We start from the raw sequence: 22,857 nt of genomic DNA on the forward strand, positions 1-22,857 counted from the left end.
TGCATCGGCTCTTTTCTCAGAGAACACTGTGCTACCGACCTTGCTCTGGGGTCTTTAGTTCCCCTGACCCAGCGTCCCTGGAACCTTCTGCTGTGAACAGCATGTAGGGACTGGAACAGGGCCTGAAAATTAACAGCTTCTCTTTCCTTTGGTCTTTGGAATTCAGTCTTGAAAAAATGGAGCCAGATCTGTATGACAGTTAGGTGAAAGGCCTTTGAATAATCAAAATCCAATTTTCTAGAGAATAAATTATTTTCTAAAGAAATTTCAGCTAATTTAATCTTTCTCTGTCTCTTTCTTCCAGTATTTCTTTACAAAGTTCCAAAGTCTTAGCCTCTGCCTTTTGTAGTGTTTAATGCAATGCTATTCCTGCAAGCGGGAATAAAAAATAAACCTTGTTTTGTACTGCTAAAAGAACTTCAGACAGTGGTGATATTATTATTAGCATTTAATTTTTTAGAGTTAATGCTTTGAAATGGTTAACTGCCGCATTTAAATCAAACCTGGTCAAAATATGAGTGGGTTTGTATGTTTTCCTTAATCATTTGCAGAGCAGTCATTGCATCAGGCTGTGGGCTGAACATTAATTCCCAACCTGTCCTGTGCTACCTTTGGCCACTGGACCTGCCTGGCTGCTGTTCCTGTGGTTGGCGCTGGGAGAAGTAGGAGGCTGCTATCTAAACCCAGCACTGCATGGGGATTGTACCAAGGGTAACTATAGAGAATAACCACAAAACTACACTAGTGATCCTCTCAGCCATGAACTGAAGATTTACGCCTCCTTTACAGGGATCAGGGCCCTTCTTTCTGGGATTCTCGTTACTGAGGACTCACTTGGCAAACTGCTGGGATAGCTTCGCATCCTGTGCCTCCAGCAGGAAGGGCATGGAAGGGCCATGGGTACTTAATAAAGGCTGTAGGTTAAACCTAAAGTGCCTTGTAGAATATAATGCTGTTACATTTTAAAGGGCTTGTTTAAGGATGAGATTCCTTCATATTTCAAGTAATAAATATTTTTAGATATTGTGTATAATATGGACTATATTAAATAATAAGGGAATGTAAAAAGGTGGCTTATTAGAAATTTAAAGAATCATAGAATCATGGGCTGGTTTGAGCTGGAAAGGACCCTAAAGCCTATCCAGTCGCACCCCTGCCCTGGGCAGGGACACCTCCCACTGGATCAGGGGCTTCAAGCCCCATCCAACCTGGCCTTGAACCCCTCCAGGGATGGGGCAGCCACAGCTTCTCTGGACAACCTGGGCCAGGGCCTCCCCGCCTTCGCAGGAAAACATTTCTTCCTATGATCTTGTCTAATCTATGTATTTCCAGAACATTTTCTGTCTTGTTGATCCTGGCCTCAGCAGCTTCCAGGCAGGACAAGAACCTCACTTGTTTTAAGATTGTCATTTTTAATTAAGTAGCACAGAACTAAAGGCAAAGAATATTGTCAGTTGAAATGAGTCTTGTGCTTAACTTCATTCTGCAGTGACGCATCTAGCAGAATTGAGCTTAAATGATTTACAGAGAGTGCAGAAGAACTGAAACTCTGGAATAAAGTTGAGGTTTCAAAATAACTGTCTTAGGAAGTGTTTGAAGACTGATATTTTAAATGTGTGTGATACCTTTCACTGAAAAAGAGGATGTGGTTTAGATGAGGGCAGTGTGGTTTTCGAACTACAGAGTACGAAATGGCTGCTGAGTCTGTTTGTAGTTTATAGATTCTCACAGAGGCATTTACTGATAGTATTAATTGGAGAAATGGTGATAATTATTAATAGGATTAAAAAGAAATGGAGAATACTTATGTGCAAGCTTGTGCTTTTAATACAGTTTGTGTGGGTGAACTCGGGGCGAGGGAGGGGAGTAAGAGAGAACAAGTCTATTCTGGAAAAAAAAATTCTTACAGAAAGATTCATATCTTAGGACGTATGGTTTCCTCAGTGTTCTTATAATTTTATCCATGCAGCTTTATCTCCAAAAGCAAAGTCCCAACCCCTATCACTGCTCAGCAGAACTGCCAATATCAGGAGATGGCACAGACTTTCCTCCTGAGAGCGATGAATAGCTCTATAGCTGTGGAAAATGTGGAATAAGAGCATGTTCCAAAAGCCAGATTTGCAGGGCAATGAAAAAGACTTCTATGGGTGGGATGAAAAGATTGAGGCAGAAAGAAGAGGTTAACAGCTTGTTGGCCTGTTTGGCACAGTGTCGTGCTGGAAAAGTTGAGGCTCTGCAGTGCTAAGAGCAAAGCCCATCAGGTTCTCAAGCTGCAAGGCTCAGCAGTGACCTGGCCTTGAAAGAGCTACCGGTGTTCAGGACTGAAGCGGTTTCCTCAGGGAATATCTACACAAACCTGTTAAAGTCTTGGGCTTGGTGGCAACAGCTTTTTCCTTACTCTGTAAGAAGTGTACAGGCCAGGCTGGTATTCAGTCTTGAGCTTAACTGTCCTGTAAACCATTGACCCGCAAAGTGCTTTAACAAGACTCTCTGTGTGCGCTGTTTAGGGGAACCCTGTAAACGGACTGATTTAGGGGAAGTTGTAAAGTTGCAGGATTTAAGTGATGAAATTCTCATCTGTATCTCCTGTATTTTTCGGAAATAAGCCAGTTAATTTCAGTGGATTTACTTTTGCTTTACGTTTGACTTTAATCTTACTGCTTGCACCTGAACCTTTCCCCTTCCTGTGTGTGCCCACTGTAGGCACTGGTGCTGAGATCCCTGCTTTGTGTGCATTTCATTCCTCTCCTTTTAGATAACAGAAGTCATGATCTTAATGGGAATAGATTACTGCACTGAATGACCCCTCAGACTGATTAAACTGCAAAACACTACTGTCTCAAAAAACAAAATCCGTGCCAATGGCTACAAAGTCTGTGGTTAGTCTGGGTTTTACGCAGCACTGATCTGTGTTACCTTAAAACCCAGAACATTCTTTCTCTGATGAAGGCAACCCATGTCCCATCAGCTCTCTGGAAAGGGGTCACCATTTCATGTAGAATTACAAGAAAGGAGGCTGAATTGCTTTATTTACAACCCAGGACGATCATGAGAGGGGCCATTAACAAGGGGAAGCTGAATTGTCCTGTCCTTTCTGACGTACGTATTCATAGACAGTAAGTTCCTTGGTGAGCCAGCAATGTATGCTTGCATTTTCTCTAGTGTTTTACATTACAGTGCTGTTTAACTAAATCAAGAATTTATCCCAGCTAATGACATGCTCCAATTTCTTCAAAGAGAAAGAGTTTATGTACAAAGTCTGGTCCTGTTTGAGGAAGTGCAGCATGTGATTTTACTCTGCATAACTCGGGGTGAAGGCCTTATGTGCTGTAAACTTGCCACTGTTCTAGAAATGTGTAGATGATCAAATTCTATGCTCTCTGCAGCATGAATACTTTGAAACTATTGATGCTTTGTCAGTAAATCGGTTCAGTCTCTGTACTCAGTATCATGTTCCCTGCAAATGGTCCCATGTGAAGAAATGTTTTTAAATATTTTAAGCTAATTATATATGTACATATTTTGGTGTAGGATAGAGATTAAATATAAATCAAAAACCAACACAGAGAAACATGTTCCCTGTCGGATTATAAGTAACTTCCTCTTGCTGTAAAAAACTTGTATCCCAATAGATGTAATATATGGATGTTTATAAAAATTCTATAATGTTGAAGGGTTAAGCGTCTCTTACTGATGCTTTGGGTGTGTTCTCTGGAGGCCGAGGAGCAGTGCTTGCCTCTGTCCCAAATTCTAAGAAACGAATCCCTAATTTTCATCTAGTAAATGGACAGACGCACGCCTTAACATAAAAGATACTGATTTTCTGATCTCAAGTTTTGGGGAGCATTGAAAATTGTCAGCTCTTTGCTAGTTGTTTCTTTTTACTGCTTGAAATTTTTCTTGGGAGATTTTATCTTGTACTGTGAATTGCTTGGTGCATTTAGTACAGCTTTGGCTTGCCAGTGAATAAACCTGGAACATCTGGAGTTCCAGTCATGGCAGTTCAGAAGAGGGAGAAGGGAAATAGGAATACGAGAGCTTTGACAATTTGGCAAAGTGCAAAGGTAATTCTCAAAGAAGAGGTTGAACAGGGAGGTCTGTGGTAGGAGAAGGTTGTGGGTATTGTTCTCTTACAGGTCAGTTTAACATTTCGTCTCTAGAGGTGAAAACAAAGTCTCACTATGATTGAAAGTGGAGGGGAGTTAGTGGATCCAGCTTACTTTGTCAAGTGTCTCCCTCCATAGAAAAACATGCAGTATAGTTTTTTTGTAGCCCTGGAGAAACAGTGATATCTCCACAGACAGTCTGTCCGGAGACTCTGGAGCCAGTTCTTTATCATTTGTCACCAATCTAATAAACGCGGTTGATCACTACCTTGCGTTCCTGAGCAGTGAAATTCCCACTCCCAGATTTAAATCGCCCTTTGTCATTGATCCAGGGTGGCACACGTCACATTTATTTAATACACAGGTTTATTCCTGTAATTGCTTCAGATAACCACTATCTGTTAAGGTCTGAAGTAGTGAGCTTCTTATTTTATTAAACCCTTTAGCATGAAACTGGCTTTAAAACCCCTTGCTTTCACTGCTCCCTAGTGTACGGGGAGTGCCCTAAGATATATGCCTTTAAAATACTTATTTCTCTTAGTAAGCAGGCATCAGTGCTTCATATTAAAATCAAGTTTGGCTTGAAATCTGCTTGTGCTAATGGTAATCTCTGAAGTGTGAGGACAGAATTATTCTGCAAACTGTCCTGTCCAGGAGAAGCTTGGAAGCTTTTTTCTTTTTCTTTTTTAATTGCTACTCACTATCATAAGCCATACGATGCGTTTGATAACAGTCATCAAATTTTATAGCTATTGCTATAATCTCACTGCTGTCAACCATCTGCATCACTCCTCATGCTCTATAGAAACTGGAGAGAAAACAAATACGTAGTTAATTTTAGACAGCACATCACTCCTCTTAATGGAGTTTTGTGTCCCAAGTGTCACCACAGGGTAATGGCTGTGCAAATAATCTCATGGAGAGCGGAAAGAATCAACACACAAGTAGATTCCTTAATGGTTTAAAGCCCTTAGGGCCATGTTGCAGGTGGGCTGCAAAATGTTTGAAACATACAAAAGTCTGGACACTTGGTGATAAAACTTCTGTTCAGAAGATTTTAGTCTGAAATTGATTTTAATTTTATGGAATCTGAACTTGACATCATCTCAACAAAGAAGTCAAGTGAAGAGCCTCCAAGTAGTTTTTCATTCTGTGCATTCTATGTCACCTGGTGAAGTGCTAAGGACAGTAGAGAAAGTGAAGAGTACCCTCTGAACTATAAGGAGGGTGAAAAAATCTTGATTAAAGAGAAACCTGGGCAAAAAAGGTGGAGCAGCACTACTTTGTAAAACAGTTGGTCAACGTTTATATGAGCCTGTAGTCTGCTTTGATTCTAAGAAAGGCAAGGCTGTGCAAAGACAGATGGGGAGAAGCAAACACGTAAGTAACAGGGTAGGCTATGTCCTACAGCCCAATTCTGTCTGTGTGGTGTTTTGTTCTGTGGCTTGAGAGAAGGTGTTTAGTCCTCCTTCCTCTCACCATCCGTCCCTAAATAAAAGTTGCCAGATGTCACATCAAATGTGGGATTTGCTGTACTTCAGATCAAATCCTCTGACTGGTTTAAAAACATGTGGAATATTGGCTTTCTTGTGCTCCCCTTACATCAGTAATGCACAGGAATTGGCTGGAGTATACCTTAGAGGTAAGGCTAAAGCTGAATGCTCTTGAAAATTACCCCCAAAGGACATAAAACCCCCTGTATGTCATTGTGGGGTTTAACTTTTTATTTTATAAAACCAGCAAAATGAAGGTTTATTTTTAAGACAGAGAATAGTAACATGTGAGAGAGGGACTGATCTAGAGGTAGGGCTGTCATCTTGACAGCACAACTATGGCCACTTTGTTTAGGCTTCATTTGAGCAGTCAGGATCGGTGCTTCTGTCTGTGAACAGCAGAACTTTTCTGCATTATATTTAGTCTCTGTAGAGAGGTGAAAGACATCCCACAATAAAAATGATATAGTTTAAATTTCCTGATCACCTTTGTATCACTGACACGCAACAAAAGATAAGTTAGATTCTAAAAGAAGCACTCACTGAAACTCTAATTTTATATATCCCCAGGTTTTGGGGTTTCTTTGTAGAGAATGCATGACTCAATAAACCCCTCTTCATCTGCAGAATGTTTTACTGATTACCATTACTTATGGCTAGTTCTTGTGAATGGGGTGATTGTAGCCAGGTGATTGCAAAAAGGTCTGCGGATCTCAGCTTTATAAATATTACTCCGAATCTAACTTTGTTAAAGTAATTTGTGTAACATGAGCGAGTGCTGTGCAGAACTCGTCAAACGCAAAGCCCACACATGCTGTAATCTTTGGAGCCAATCCTTGGCTTGCCTTTGCTTTTCTTAGCTGGAAAGTTAACAGCGTGATTATCAAATTTAGCAAATACTTTACCTCTGCAACCAGACTCTTCCCACACGAGATTGTTCAGCCCCACTCTCAATCCTGCCTTCATTACCTGTCCTACTTAGCCTCAGAGAACTGGAAAGCTGACTTGACAGTAGCTCAGCAGGCCAAATACGTTTGTGCTGCAGGAAAACAGTAGTAAGTAGATAAAGCACCTTCCAGGCTGTCTCAGACAATTAGAAAAACATCCAAACCCTCCTCTCTGCATAATTGTTTTCATCCACAGCTGGCAAGGCACTCTAGAAATTGAAAAGGAGTTATTCTCCTGGCAGACAAAGCAGTAACTAAAGGTCAGCAAGATTGATGGAGTTGCCCATGGCCATACAGGTTATTTGCCAAAGGAACAGGCAAGGTCTCAAGGCTCCCAGGCTTGTGGATGTGAAGTCCAGGGCTGTGCAGTCTGTCGGGGGCCAGGCTAGGAAAGGAATCCTGCTGAGGAAGTCCTGGTCTTGATGTGCAGCTGGTTGGCTGGGGAGTGTTTCTGGTGCCGTTTGGATTTTCCTCTGTCTCTCATGTTTTCTTTCTACATGAATGCAGTGCTGCCAGAAGGGCTGGATGTTTGCCCAGGAAGTGTGAAACACTCTGGTCGTGACTTGGTGGAAAACCTTGTCAGTTGGGTTTGTACTTCTCTACAGATGTTTTATGCCTCATTCCTAGTCCTGCTCATGACATGGTTATTTCAAAAGAGGAGGAGAAGGCAGGTAGCCTGTTGTCAGAGCCCTGCCTCAGCTTGCCAGAGGAGGAGCAGAAACGTTACACAGTCTAGAATTCCCTGGAAACTTGGTGTGATTTCATGTCTGGAAATAAGTTTCTGGAGAACTGCCAAGGTGAAATGTACACAGCTATCCTCTGTACAACTTGTATGTTCTATAAGGACCAGATTCAGGAAGAAGCTGGAATCCTTGTTACTGTAGAATAGGGAAAGAAAAATTTCCAGCTGTTAATAATAACAAGCCTAGAACTGCTCTTGTTTGAGCTGGAGCAGAATTGCCTGGAAGTCCCTGGAGGATTCCAGTGCAGTACTACGCATCTGAAAGATTTGGATCCTGGTCTAAAATATTTCCATTACTTGACTGACTCTCCAAAACAGAACTATTTTTTATAATAACAGAGTCAGAGAAATTAGATCTATAGTGCTGTTGGCCCTCAGTTCAAGTATTTTGATGGGAGTACAGTGACCAGAGTGTTCGCTGCATTTTGTGGGTCACAAACACCCCCTTTGGAATGGAGGAGACCTGGAAGAAGCCTCCATGGAGTGCAGCTGACTTTAAAGAAAGAGCTGGTGATGGGGCTGAGGCTCCCTTACAGGTTAAAAACGGGGAAAGAAAGCCCATAACCAGTATGGTGCACGGGCCGGGCACATTTCTCAATGCCTCTTTTGAGTAATTAATTCTTTGTTTTATTAGCAGTGAAAGCAGGGGCTATTTTGTAGAGTGTTGGAGCAGGAAAGGGCGACTCAGCAGAAAATGCAACTCTGGTGGAGCATTACTTCTGCAATTTATCACCTGCCTGTGCTGCTTCTCCAGTGTGCAGTACAAGTTTATTGGTATTCCGACCAGTTGGATTCTAAATTCACTTAACAATTACCTCTCTAAGACAGTTAACTTCAAACAACTGATTGTTTTATAAGTAACCGGAAAACTTTCTTGTGTGACATCCTTTCTTTGAGGCAGCTGAAATGCAGGCTAATTTATTGGTGGTATGTTTTGAGTAAAGTGATTTTATTGAATAAATATATGTGTTAAGGCTTGAGTGGGATGTATCCAGATGCTTGCAGCCTTTCTATGGATTTGTAATGATTCCAGCATTTTTTTTTTAATTTGTTAGATGAAAAAGTCATTCTGTTTTGTTTTTGGTTAAGGAAACTTCAGGTGCGAGATCATATTAATGAACAGCTTTAAAATTGGTCTCAATTATTGGTAGAATAATTGGTAGAAATAACAGCTGTGCAGCCTGCTCCATAATCTACCTTCCTGGAGTTGTGTTCAATACATGGTAGTAAAAGCTACTGCTGGCCCATTGCTCAGACAGGAACGTTTCGTGGTGTGCACTGCATTTTTGTATTATTCCTGGTAGAGTGACTACAAGCTGTGCCGAGCTCACCAGCAGTGCTTCCCAGCTGCTCCCTGGGGCTCCTTCATAACCTTCACTGGGCAGCAGAGTGCTCCTGGGGACAGAGCAGTGCTCCTGTCCCTTATCACATTGTCTCACTTGAAAACCCAGAGCTTCTCTGTGCTGTGTTTTGTGTTTAATAAATATACAGGTGCTGTGACAGTTAATGAATTGTTCCTTGGGGAAGCTCAGAGGCTGCAGTTTACCTTGATTCCTCAGTCTTCAGTGGAGCAAGGTGGCATCTACCGTCTCAACACCTAACCATAACCTCTCCAAATGATGGCTGAGAGATTTCCTCAAGCCTTTTTCTGCTTCTACATATGTAGAAGCACCTTTAGCCTGGGATGTCCGCGTCAGTCCTGAGGGTCCCAGTGCAGCTCTAATTGATTCTCTGAAATGTGCAGCTCAAAGGGTGCTGCAGTTCCTGTTCCAGCTCTGCTGAGTTACTGCACAGCTTTAGGCAGCAGAGTTTTACCGACTGCAGCAAATAAATTTACTGTGCTTTATGGAGCACGGAGAAGCTTGTTTTCTGAATTTTCATCGTCTCGATAAATTGTGTTAAGATTGTGTTCTGTTAGGCTGCAGGAAGGTAATGAAAGCAGTTCACATATGGTCATTATTGGGGAGGTGCGATGCTAACAGTACAGTGAGAAAACAGTTTCAGAATTTGGCTGAGGCGAGGACAAGGGCGATGAGGATGTGACAATACAGAGTGCAGTGACCTAGGAACCCCGTTGGTCTTGCTTTTTACCTACAGAGGTTCTGTTGTCCCACTGAGCACTGATGATGATTTTCAGGCTGCACTTCACAGAGGTGAGGAAGCATTTGTAAAGGTGATCCAAAAGTTCAGGTACACAGATAGGGAAAAGGACATTTTCTTGTCAAACTACAGTTCTGGATCATTTAAGATAAAAACAGGAATTACAGTCACTGGAGTCAGCACTGTAATCCTTAGAAAGCTTCTTGGCTGGATATGATGTATACTTTAATATAGTAAGAAAAGTAATAAAAGAGTATGATTGTGTACTGTGCAAAGGGTACTCTGGTTTATAATGTGACTTTCCACTGCTGAAAGGCCATCCAAGCTCATAGATGAAGTTGTGTGTACACACATTGGTACCTGTGTGTCCATATCTCTGTACGTATAGAGAAAAGACCAAAGTTAATTATGGCATCATAGAATCATGGAAGCTGCTCTAAGATCTCCCTGGAGCCTTTTCTTGTCCAGGCTGAACAACCCCAACTCTCTTGGCCTGTTGGAAGATAATACAGAAGAGTTTGTAGAGGGATATTTTATTTAATGGAGAAGTGCGGTAGCATGAACAGAGCGTCCTCTGATACTGACAAATTAATGAGGCCAGCAACATCAACAAAAATATTTTGATTCCATGACTTGAGAGTTCGGTGTTAACAAGTACAGCAAGGAAGATGAGCAAATTTTGATGTCCGCCTCTCCTTGCCTTTACACTAAGTGGAGGTGAACTTGTTCATTTCCTTGAGGAACCAATTGTGCACCTTAGGGCTGGCGAGCGCATGCAGCACGTGGTTCTCAGCCTTGTCACTTGGACAGCAGATCTTTATCTGCTGGATTAGAGTGCTTTCAAAAAGATAATGCCAGGCTGAAGCCTCCTTATGGCTCTATCTCCAAGCGTTACATTAGAAAGATGTAATGATTGATGAGCATTTCTCATCACAGTTACAGATGAGGAACAGCACCTGACAAATCATGCCATGCTGGTGTATGAATTGCTGAGACGTTCTCTGTAGTCTGGCCAGCAAATCACTAAATCAAGCGAAGATGAGAGAGGGGCTCCCTGGATGTTCTCACTGTGGCACAGCTGAGTAAGCTGCTGTCTGTCGAAATCAATCTCTGTTCTGGGAATTCCAGCAGCAAAGACATGAAGCCTGTCTGTAGCACATAAAAGCACGCTATGGCTGCAGTTTAGGGGGCTACACCTAAAGCAGTTCCTCGAATCCCTAATCCTGTCAGCTCAAAGGGGAAAAGACAGGGAGGCCACACTTAGCCATGCCAAACTTTTTCCTGACTCTTGCCTGAGCTGGGGGATTGATGGCAGTTCCACCTCTTGGTGGAGACGCTGTGCACAGCGTATGTTGTAATGGGATTTCACCGTGCAGATCTTGGCAGATAGATTTAATATCTAACAATTAAAATAGCTTGGCTGCTAAACACACTGAACATTGCCAGAGTCTTATAAGATCCTGTGAATTTCTGACCTAGATATTCATTGGAGGAGGGAAGTCAAGAAAAGGAGGGAAGCATGAACCAAGTGTGGAAACCAGGACTCCTCATTTCTTAATCATTTTTTTCTTCTGGGTAGTAATGGGGTTAATAAAATGGTTTGGGATGATCATAAGGATGATCATAAGGTCAGCTCACTCTTAAAACTGTTACAATTTCAGTCTTTATATAATTTGCTTTGTGCTTGCAGTACTGAATAATGAAAAATCTAAACAAACAGAGCACTAAGCCTCAATGCTACATGTAAATCTCTGCACATGTGCTGCAAACAAGATAGCACTCATAGACAGATTTGTTTGTGTTGCCATGTGAGCCAAATGCTATGTTTTTGCTTCTTTTAATTATTCAGTCCTGAAAGAATTTACTGTGAAATCCCACTAGGCAGAGATAAGACTGCAAACCTTGTAATCTACAGCTGCCCAGGAGGGTCAGTTTATGGCCTGAATGTGCTGGAGAATTCAGATGGGGAGAGAATCTTTCATAGTGAAATGGGATGAAAACCTGTATTATTTTAGTGCTTTGCAGCGTGTAAACTATTTCTGTTTATGATGAACCTAAAGCTTGAAACCCCCAAATGACTCAATCTAATGCAGATTTGTTGTTCTGATGAATTTTTTCGTTCTCAAATTAATTCAAGTTGTCAGAATAATTTGGTCCCAACATGGCAAGGGCAAGACAAATCAATTAGCTTAAGCTTCGTGAAATCTGAGGAGGTTTGCCTGTGTGCACTTTGTGTGAGGATATGCAGGGCGCTGCCTTCAGCCAGTTGCTACTAATGTGGAATCATAGAATCACGGAATGGTTTGGGTTGGAAGGGACCTCAAAGTCCATCCTGTTCCAGCCCCTGCCCTGGGCAGGGACATCTCCCACTGGATCAGGTGCTCCAAGCCCCGTCCAACCTGGCCTGGAACCCCTCCAGGGATGGGGCAGCCACCACTGCTTGGAAGGGTCCCTGCAGCTCACCGCCTGCCTTCCTGCCACCTCCAGCCAAGGGCGGAGACGCTCAGGGAAAACCCTTGAATGCTTTTACACTTTGGAACTGAAGACCCCATTCCTGGTACAGTTATTAAACTATTCTGTGTTCTCCCCAGGCTGCTCAGGAATCACAAGTAATGACTTAAAAAAATAGAATGCTAAGAAGAAATGGCCAGGTTTGATCTCATAAAACCAACTGCCCAATTTCTAAATAATGGTGGGTTCTACAGTATCAGGAATTCTTCTTTATTGGAACCTCATTACATGTAAGGAAGTTAGGTAAATGGATCTGCTGCAAGGAAATCCGCAAATTTCTCACTTGGAAGATTCCCTCCCTGCCACTGTTATGGACAGATTCTCCATTAGATTGAGAGTGAAGTCTCTCTCACCTCCTTTAAAAATATTAGCAGCCAAAGAGAAGGCAACACTTAATTCTCTTTTTCAAAAGGAGAAGAAAGTCATGTCTTGGGAAGAAGGGAAAAGAAATGAAAAATTTAATGCTAGAGAAGAAAGGCAAGAAATGCAGTTGCCATGGAAACCAGAGCATAAGTAGAAACTTTCCAGCAAAGAGCAGAAACTAAAAATGAAAAGCTGGAGTGGAGAGCCTTGGCGGGGAGCCAGCAGCTTCCACCACCACCACCTTTTCTCCTGCTAACCGGGGGAGATTTTCTTAGTCATCCCTGCCACGTTCTGGAAGTGCTCTGTGCATTCAGAGAGCAAAGCCAGGCCCACGGGTCAGCTCAGACATTCAGTTCTACCGAGGACTCCAGGATTGTTAGTTGTTGGCTTGCTTAAGGCAGTTGTATGCAGTGAGGTAATACAGTCGCTGGATTAGCAATTATTAAGTGCATGTATGCTTTTTAACATGCCATGGAAAAAAACAGGTTTGAAAAGCTGGGAAAGTCAACGGACAGTGATGCAACCTTTGTTATGGCCAGGAGCTGGTTCGGGTGAAAGATTTTGAGCATACTTAGGCCTCTGTGCTGTTATAGATTGAATTAATGAGCTAATGTGGTTAGATTTCATGTACTCCTAGTCTTGAAATCAAGGATGGGGCTGAGTTCTGCTAATTTGACCTCAAGCTGCTCAGCATCTTCTCTAATTTGTCCTTTTTAATGAACAAAACAGAAAATACAGGTCAAGTCAAAACCCCAGCTTTACCTGTTTGTAGGCGAAGTCTGGACAGCCTCACCTCAGATACACCACCACACGTTGTGAACCTGCCTGTCTCAGTTTATCAGTAACAACAGTCACGGCAAGGTCTATGTGTATTTAAATCTGCCCCAACTTTCCTGCTGATCTGTGCTGTCACTGCCTCACCTCGGCCATTCCTTTGCCTTGCAAATCATAGAATTGTAGAATCATGGAATGGTTTGGGTTGGAAAGGACCTCAAAGCCCATCCAGTCCCACCCCTGCCATGGGCAGGGACACCTCCCACTGGATCTGATTGGTCCAAGCACCACGCAACATGATCCTGAACACCTCCAGGGATGGGGCAGCTACCGCTTCTGTAGTCCTGCAGTATTTTTAGATTCCAGGTCCATGGCCTCTGCCTGTATGTTCCTTTAAGATGTTGATAGCTCTTCTGGGAGAGCTGAGCCAGGAATAACCAGCATTTCTCAAGCTAGGCCTATTGCTTTAAGGCTATTTCCTTCCCTGCCATATACGTACTCACTCATCTCAGCAGTTCCCGCTTCCTCATGCGTTTCCCATCCTGGAGTCAGGTGTTACCAGGCACCTGGGAGCGCTGCATCCACTGCTTTCCATTTTGCCGTCTGAAGGAGGACAAAGGGCTCCTAACATTTCTCTGCAGTTGCCTGTTGGCTTGGCATACTGTTCATTTCAATAATAAAGTGTTTCCTTTCATTCTCAAACAGTCAGGCCCCTGCCAGAGCCGTAATTGTTCACAGATGACTCATTTTGGCTGCAGGATCAAAACGAGGGAAAAGTGCTGTTTGCACAGGCTTTGAAACGGATGAGATGGGAAGAGATGTTCGTGCTTGATATTTGTACCATATGTTGATTCTAAATTTTATTATAGAGCCTTTACGTTTTAAAAGAGATTCCGGTCTTGTCCTGGGGATGGTTTAGAAAGAAAAAGAGAAGTAGAGCTTTGAGTTAGGCTGAGGTTAGCAAAGATCAACTGCGTAGTTTTAGCTGTGGAGCAGCAGCCTGGAGGGGCTGAGTGCGAGCTGGGCTGTGGGGGCAATCTGACGGGTCTTCTGCTGCTGTGAGAGATATATATATATGTATTTATATATGTATTTATACAGATATTAATTGCTTGGGCACTGCAGACCCAGTTGTGATTTTTCCCAAAATCACACTGAACTTTTAATTTTTTGTAGAGTTTGCTTTGAAATCCTGCATTTTGAGTTGTTGCAGGTGTTTGCCTTTTCTTCTCTGTAAAGGAGTCCTAATGAATAATCACAAGGATGGATCCGTTCTTTACTCTGTCTGGGTGTTAGCTCTCTTTTTAAAGAGTTGGGTGTTTACTTCAGAAGTGCCTCTTGTGAGGTTCAGCACAGAGGTCAGAGGTCAAGAACAAAGTTCTTTTTTAGGGTAAAGGATAAGGAAACCTCATCACTCTCTGCAGCTTCCTGAAGGGAGGTCGTAGCGGCAGGGGGTGCTGGTCTCTTCTCCCAAGTAATAAGTGATGGGACAAGAAGGAATAGCCTCAGGTTTTGCCAGGAGAGGTTTAGATTGGATATTTGAAAAACTCTCTTTACTTAAAGAGTGGTGAAGAACTGGCAGAGGCTGCCCAGGGCAGTGGTGGAGTGTCCGTCCCTGGAGGTGTTCAAAACTGTGTGGCCATGGCACTTTGGGATATGGTTTAGTGAGCATGGTGGGGTTTGACTGGATGACCTTAGAGGACTTTTCCAAACTTAATGGTGATTCTGTGAAACAGTATGATGGTTCCTGGATTGTTGTTCATGAGCAAGCCTGTGCTCTCTCAGTGAGGAGCTGTTTGTGTCTCCTAGGGAGAGGGTTTTGAGGACACCTAACTATTTTAAATAGAATACCAAAGAGACATCAGAAAATGTTGCCTTCTTTGCATTAGTGCCTCGTTTTGACTAATGAATTCTACAGACCCTGCAAACCAGATCAGCCAAGCTTGCTGCCACATGGATGTACCAGGACCATGAAGAAAAGCCATCACTGCACAGCCCTTTGCAGGTGCTTGAAGGAAAGAGTTAGACGCATTAACCCTCTAACAGAGCATGTTTTGGAAGAATAAATGATATAAATTCAGTAGGAAGAGTTTCTGCTGTAGCTTTTATGCTCTGCAAATGTAATGGGCATATTAGTAGAATAGGTATTTATAGACTAGACAGTTACTGGGAGATCTGCGTGAGTACTAGGAAGATAAGCAGAAAGAATCCTGTTTGGAGTGGTGCTGCAATAGAAGAGGGTTACATCATCATTTGGCAGAAGGACTGTGTGCCTCGCTAGATGTTTGCTAACATTTTTATCCAGAGTGTCATTTATCCGGGGTTTCTGAGGTCGTGGAGGGGAACACGTTGCGGTGCGATAATATGTAGGGGCAGATCATGACTCAGTGGAGCTTGGGCGCTGGAGGTGTCAGCTGTTTTCACTGAGGTTCCATGCTTAAAAACATCCTCTCCCTGGTGTTGCTCTTAGATTGTTTTTCATATTTCTGTTATTTTAAAGAGGGTCTTTGCTTTTTGCACTCAGCTGAACTTGGACAATAGCGTCTCTCAGACCAGCACTGTGCTGCTGTGCCAGAAGGAAGGAGGTGAATTAAGTGTTTACAATGATATTGAAAAATTGACTGCAGGATTTCCAGCTGGTTTTGTAAACCGGTCTTTAAAAACAATAGCTGTATTTTCAGTTCTTTATATGTTAACAGAGTGTTCTTTTAAAATAAATGGTGTTTCTGTGCTACACTGTCATGTAAGCCTGATAGGGAGGACGGCTAAGGAATGTACTTGCCAAGATATTCCTTGGGAGAGTCATCTGAAATGAAAAAGCAAGTAAACCAGCAACTTTATTTGTAGTGGAGTTTGCAAATTATGTGGCAAGGCAAGGAAAAAAATAATCTGTCACATGAAAAATGAAGTTTGGATCGTGTGTGCATACATCAGTGGTTTGTTAAAGGCACATAAGATCATTATCAGACAGTTAAACATGAACTGGAAGTGTCTAATCTATTAATTAATCAGGAAGTAAGTTTTACGTAACATGTGTAATCAAGTTAATCTTTCATTTCACTCGTCAGCATAGATGCTGCTTTCAGTGTGATGTTATCATGAGATTAAGCACCCCAAGTATTGATTCATTCTGCTGGGTAAATCTCGTGTGTCCTCATGTTGCACTTTGGAACCAGCTGTGCATCCTGAGCTGAGCATAACAATGTCTGCTTCCCATGGAGCAAACCGGATTCCTCGGATTAGATGAATGTTGGTCGTGCAGAAAGTGAGTTATAGGTCACTCTCACACCTGTAACCCCCTTTTCTTCAGTCCGCCTTGGGCTCAGACTGGGCTTGCATGCCAGCAGTGACAGTGATGCCCGGCAGCAGCTTTCAGAGAGGTTGATCTTTTTTTCTGACCTTATAGCCCATCACACTGGAAATCCTTGTTTTTAATCTTGCCCGTTGAGCATGTGGTGAGTCCTCATCACTCACAGGATACCTTTTTATTTATTGACAGAGTAGTGAAGTGGTGGCAGAGGCTGCTCAGAGCAGAGATGGGGTTCAGAAACCGTGTGGCCGTGCCACTTTAGGACATGGTTTAGTCGGCACGGTGGGGCTGGGCTGATGGTTGGACTGGATGAGCTTAGAGGGCTTTTCTGACCTTAATGATTCCATGATTCTCCATTTGTACACACACACAACTGTGAAGAATCTGAGACACGGCAGCTCGCAGAGCTGCTTAAAAGCAGTTAAAAAAAACAAGATAAGGACGTTTTATATCTTACATAACATAAAAACCAGCTTCCCAGTGCTGTTATGTTTTTGCAATGTTTCATTTTCCCCCTCGAATTTTCAACGTGAGAATCGCATGATCTTGAGTATCCTCCAGTTTATTATTTTCACAATAAATACGCCAATTTTCCCACTTTCACTGTACTGGCAAAGTGGCTGGGACTGATGGTAATAGGCTTTTATTTCCTGCGCTAAATGGGAACTTGCACCATGTCAACTGTCTGAGGGGATTCCTTATGGTGGGATCCTTCTGCTGAAAGGAAATCTGTTTTTTTTAGTCCAGCTGGTTTGGTGACCCCCGTAAATCAAAGTGTGAGCTCCCAGGAGTGAGCACATCTCAATGGATGCATTGAGGTTGGCTGTGATTTGAATTCTTGGAGAGCCCCGTGGGTCAGCGTGCAGAGGGCATGGCAGAAAGCGGAGAGGGCAATGGTGGCTCTTTGGAAACCCAGCACTGAAATTACTTCATGAATCACTCAATGAATCATTGTTACTGTTTTATTTTAGCAATAAGGGTTTTTGTAAGAATACTCAAGCCTAAACAAATATTTCCACCCATGGAAGGCGCTTGGTGCTCGGAAGTGTTGTGCAGTCCCATTTGTCCACTAGGAGCTTTGTTTGATGTGGGGTTTGTGCAAGACTTTTCTTTTGGATATGGGAATTTTTGCTGTACAATGCTTCACACTCCTATTTTTTTCCTCCTGGGCTGTGGAAAGCAACAGGCTGTGCTGAAGTCCTGGTCCTGGTGAAAGTTCCTTCTCTTGTTTGTGCTGGACTCCATGTGTTTAATCATTTCATCAGGTCTGTGGGAATCATAGCACAAATCTTAAGGTAGATTTTGCCTTTCTAAAGTTTATAAACATCACTACCACTCAGGTTATAAACCAAGTTATGTGAGTAGAGTGCTCTTTATCATTAGGAAAGCAGGTCAGTGAACTTAGAGTAAGTTAACTGATTTATAAGTTTGGTCTCCCCCAGCTTGTTGAAAGCTGATTTGAAAAAGTTGACGTTCTTTAGCTCTATTGTTCTGCTGGGAAGGAATCAGGAAACGTGCTCTGCCTTGAGGTCAGCCTGTGTGTTTCTTCCTTGTTCCCTCGTAGCACAGAGTTCATGGCAGGAAACTGCTCCGCTGGATTCTCAGACGCACTGGCTCTCTGTGGTGTTACTGCAGCCTGTGGGGAGCGAGCAGCTCTCCCTCTGTGAATCACCAGGGGCTTTCGCAGAGCTCTGCCCGGCCTCCTGGCACAATGGAGAACAGGTTTGCTGACCTCATGTTTGCCTCTGTTCTACTGATTTGGAGCCAGGCTGTTGCATGGAATTCTTGCTGCCGAGAAGTTGTATGCAGAAATCACATGTGGTCCCAAACCCAGCTTGTCGGCAGACTTGTTGGGAATTAGAGGTAGAATTCCCAGGCTCGATTTTTATTTCTCGTTTCCTTTTTTGTGTGTGATATTTGACAAACTCTGTTTGTTCACGTTTCTCAAATATATGATGATACACTTCTAAAATCAAGACATTATTTATTGGAAGACAGAAAGCTGACTTTCCTGCTGAACGCTGGGCACCTTCCTTTGAAATATTTTTTAATGTGAGTGTGGAAGTGTCAGTTTGTGTGTTATAAGTACATGAAAAAGCTGTATTTGCAAAAGTGTCTGCTCTGCTGGATGAAAACAACTGTAGGGAAAAACAATATGGTTATACTTAATAGTTATTCATCGCGAGGGATTAGCTCCATTAATTCTGTGGGCAAGGACTAAGGAATTCCAGGGCATATGTCTCTCTCACGCCTTCCCATGTGGCCTTGCGTAAATCACTCGGGGCTCCACGTCTCCATTCACTGAATGGGCATGGTAACTGTGACGCTTGGGGTGTGTGCTGTGGTCTGTGCGTTTTGTTAGATCTGAGCACTGTGGACAAGGAGTCATCTTTTAATTGGTGCTGTGTGCACATCCCCAAACAACGTGACACGGATCTTTTTTTGTGTCTCTGGGCACCACCATAGTAAATGTAGAATAAAAATAGTAACAGTAAACAGTAGTGACAGTCTGTATGTAGGGAACACTAGTGCTGAAAGAATTCATGTCCTGACTGAACTTCTATCAGACCTCCTGAACGTTTATTTAATACTAAATTATTCAGACGCACCTTATTCCTCTTGCTTTGTTTTATATGTCACTACTTTTTCTACTCATCAATAGCATTAAATCTCTCTATTATGTAAAAGGAATATTTTTCACATGCAGTTGGACTTCATCACTATACAGAGGCAGCAAGAGTGATCTGTCAGGTTTGGTAGCTATGATGGCATTCAGTAGGTGGAGGGCAATGAATTCTATGCTTAAATTCAATGTAAACATTTGCATTTACATGTAAATACTCTTGATCAGGGAGTGCAGGGATAGGGCAAGGGCGGACAGTTTTCAGCTGAAAGAGGGGAGATTGAGATGAGATTTTTAGGAAGAAATGTTTTCCTGTGAGGGTGGGGAGGGCCTGGCCCAGGTTGCCCAGAGAAGCTGTGGCTGCCCCATCCCTGGAGGGGTTCAAGGTCAAGGTTGGATGGGGCTTGGAGCATCAGGATCCAGTGGGAGGTGTCCCTGCCCATGGCAGGGGGTGGAACTGGATGGGCTTTGAGGTCCCTTCCAACCCAAACCATTCCATGGCTCTGTGATTCTATGATTCTGTTTCTATTTTCAACTCAAATCTATCTACCACTTTGCTGCAAGGCTATGAAACAGCTGCTGCATCCCACCTAAGGGGGTAAGGAAAGTAATTTGCCTATGCATAGTCTTAAAATAATCAGCTTTCCATTAAAATAGTAAAAAGGAGTAGTTTACTTTTAATTGTGTGTATGAAACTTTCATTTTTAGGTCTTCAAATATGTCACTGCAGATGTTATGAGTGCAGCTGAATTGAAAGTTAAGTTGTCCTTACACAACGGAAATTCCCTTCCTCTCAGAGCTGATGGATCCCTGGTAGCCTTGAGGCAATAAGCCTGGAAATCTTCCAGTTTCATAGCACGCTGCACTGAAGCCTGTAATGGACGTGCGAGCAAATTGAAGCAGGCACATCTTGAGAGTGTCTAGGAGCAGTGACAAGAACGCTGTTATATTTCTCTTAAGTTTTAAAAGGCAGCTGTTTTGTGGAGATGATGCCCTTAGTCCTTTTAGCCTCCGGTTCTGGAAGGAATAAAACCACTCTCGGAGGCAGTGGAGTTAGATGTGATGGGGAAGTCTGGGCTGCAGTCTGAGTTTTCCCAGTTTCCCGATGATCTGTCTGCAATTCGTTGACCCAATGCAAGTTAGGAATGAAGCCGATATTCCTTCTCTACTCTTTACTGGACAAAGCAAAAGCTTTTCTTCCTTCTTTTCACTTTTGAAAGCCTCAGTTCAGTTCTTTGGGAAAAAACCATGGAAAACAGAAATGAAAGGACTAAAGCTGCCATCTTCCAGAAGGCAGTCAGAATTCCAGGGCCATTGATTACATGTATGGAGAAATCCATTTATCCTCGTGCCTGTGCAGATGGGGCGCTGGAGCATGGAAACTTTCACTTTCAAAATGAGGAATTCAAGTACCTTGCCATAAAATGAGAGGGAGTTAAGAGGAATGATTGTTTCCCTCCGAAGCCCTTTGGGAAAGCAAGAGGTTTAGCAGTAGGGGCTGCCTTGGGAACAGCCGATGTGAAGTACAGCGATGATTTTCCCTGCACAAAGCAATAAACAAACAGCGAAGCAGGGAGGTGTGAGCTGCTGGGAGCCCGGCGGCTGTTGGCCCCCAAACCCCAGCCCCGGCGTCGCTGTGCAGAGCCGCGGGCAGCGCCTGCTCCTTTTGATGGCAAAGCAAACAAGAAACGTTTGTGCAGCTCTCCCTCTCAGAACTTATTTTGGTGCTGATTTAAACTTTATTCACGTGCTGTGAGGTTTGGTAAAGGAAGGATATAAATGCAGTTTTAAGAAGGCTTAGCAGCAGGATGGCAGAGGTGGGTAATGGACAGCAGGTCAGCTGTGGGAGCTCTGATTGTCTTTAGCAGTGTCAAACTTGGTATTGTACTGAGATGTTACACTTGGCGGGTATTTAATTTTACGGGGTGGGTTTGTGTCCAGTGTTAGGCAGAAGGAGGTACCACCCCCAAAAATCACTGCTCCGTTGCCTCTGCTTCTCTCATGGAGACATTCACAGGGCCCGTGACTGAACCCATCCCTCTGCTTTGGGAGGGAGCGCCCAGGCTGGGATGTGTTATTTTAGAGAGAGAGAGTTTAACGTTGTCAGCTTTCCCGCATCACAGTTAATATATCTCACGTTAACACATGATAGGTTGTGCCGTACACAAACGAGCTCTTGTGCCAGGATTGGGCTTTCAAAAAGACAAAAAGGAAAGAAAGTGGGAAAAAAAAGAGCAGTGCTGGATTAACTAGAAAGGTCCAAACCAGTCACACTCCCTCCAGGGGATCATTCATTTTGTTGCCTGCTGCTATGCATCTCGGCTTAAAGCCTTTAGAAGTGCTGCTGAAGTGAGGGAGACAGAGGCGAGCTGGCTAAACCTGAACACAACCCCCAGCCGTTTCTGAATGCATAGTGAGGCTGCTTTCTCTTGTCAGGAGAGTTTATAGCCCCTCATTAACTTCTCCTGGTTTACTGTTACCTGTATAATCGTTGCTGAAGGTACTGGGCTGGTTAAAAATCAAACCCCTAAACCTGGAACAGATGCGTAAGTACATGTGAGCGGAATGCACAGCGACCACAGGCCCATCCTCCCTATCTCCTGATCATTCCCACCTGCTCACAGGGGTCAGGGATATAGGCACCACCTCTCTCATCCCAGGTGATTTGAGGATGAGTCACCTGACCTCAGTTAAGCAAAACCAACACACATGAACCTTTGCCTTTTAGATTGCCTGAATTTGGGAGCTTTTAAAACAGTTTTCTTTAGACTTTCATTTTCATCAGTGCCTTTTTTTTGCTGTTGGGAGTGACAAAAGGAAAAATAAATTGGATAAACTCTTTTAAAGACATTTCTAGTGATAAAAGCAGTGTAAAAGATTCTCTTAGGAGCTGCCAGTTATTAAGACACAGAAACGCAGAGAGCCGCCTGAAGATTTGGCTTCTTGTCTATAGCAAATCTTTAACTAAACCACAGCATTTTCAAACTTCCCATCGCTGACTTCTGGATAGTCCCAGCTCTGTTTGAGGATTGAATACACTGGGTGAGTCTGGTCAGCTGGAAAACAGTTCCAGTGGTTCCTGTGTTCGTGTGTTTGTTTTTTAATCTATGCAAAAAGCTATTCTGGATAACAAGGAGAGGAGGGATGATGTGTAGTGACAGAAGCCTTTTCCTCTTTGCTGGGATAGATGTGGGATTTGGTGCTGGTGTGTGGGGTGCAAGTGGCAGAGGAATGCCCCTGTGGATGGTCCCCCTCCGAGGCAGCAGGAGCCTCTGCTGTCCAGCTGGGATCTGCCTCCTTGACCTGAACTTGTCATTGCCCTCCTCCTTCGCCCATTCCTGCACTGCCTGAAAGCTGGCGCGGAATTCCTTACGTCTGGCCTCAAAACCAGGCATGGACTTCACTGAAAATCAAGACTTGGTTTGTCATTCTGGAAGGGCCTTTCTCAGCTGTTGAACATCATGGGTTTACAACTCATGGAAAGAAGAAAATACATATTTTGCAGTTTCTGATGTTTTGCATGACTGCAGAAAGTTAAGAAATCCTAAAATGAAGGCGGATGTTGGTGATAGTGAAGGGATGGAGTCTGAGAGCTTGTGCCTCTCATTAGTGAAGGTACAACACTGTAATCTGGGGGAGCTTTCGTACTTCTGAGGAAGCTCTGGCAGCTGGGGAACAGAGCTTGCCCCCAACCCAGCCTGCCTGGTCCTGTGACTTCACAGGGCCCCACAAAGATAAATGTGCACGAATACTGGGGAAAAATGGCAGATTGGGACACAGCACAGAGAAGGATTGGATAAATGTCATTTTGCCGTTTGTCCCACTCCAATGAGGATTTTGTTATCTGCCAGTGTGTGAGAAGAAGTGGCAGCGCATTCAGTTCTGGGC

At 43.3% G+C, this 22,857-nt stretch overlaps 1 protein-coding gene across 2 annotated transcripts in view; it reads left to right on the top strand.

Moving 5' to 3' along the window:
- Window positions 1-22,857, top strand: part of DAB2IP (DAB2 interacting protein) — a 179,413-nt gene that overhangs the window by 11,650 nt on the left and 144,906 nt on the right. The gene's annotated exons all lie outside the window — the stretch shown is intronic.

This window comes from Phaenicophaeus curvirostris, chromosome 20 (assembly GCF_032191515.1).
Source record: "Phaenicophaeus curvirostris isolate KB17595 chromosome 20, BPBGC_Pcur_1.0, whole genome shotgun sequence".
NCBI classification, from domain to species: domain Eukaryota; kingdom Metazoa; phylum Chordata; class Aves; order Cuculiformes; family Cuculidae; genus Phaenicophaeus; species Phaenicophaeus curvirostris.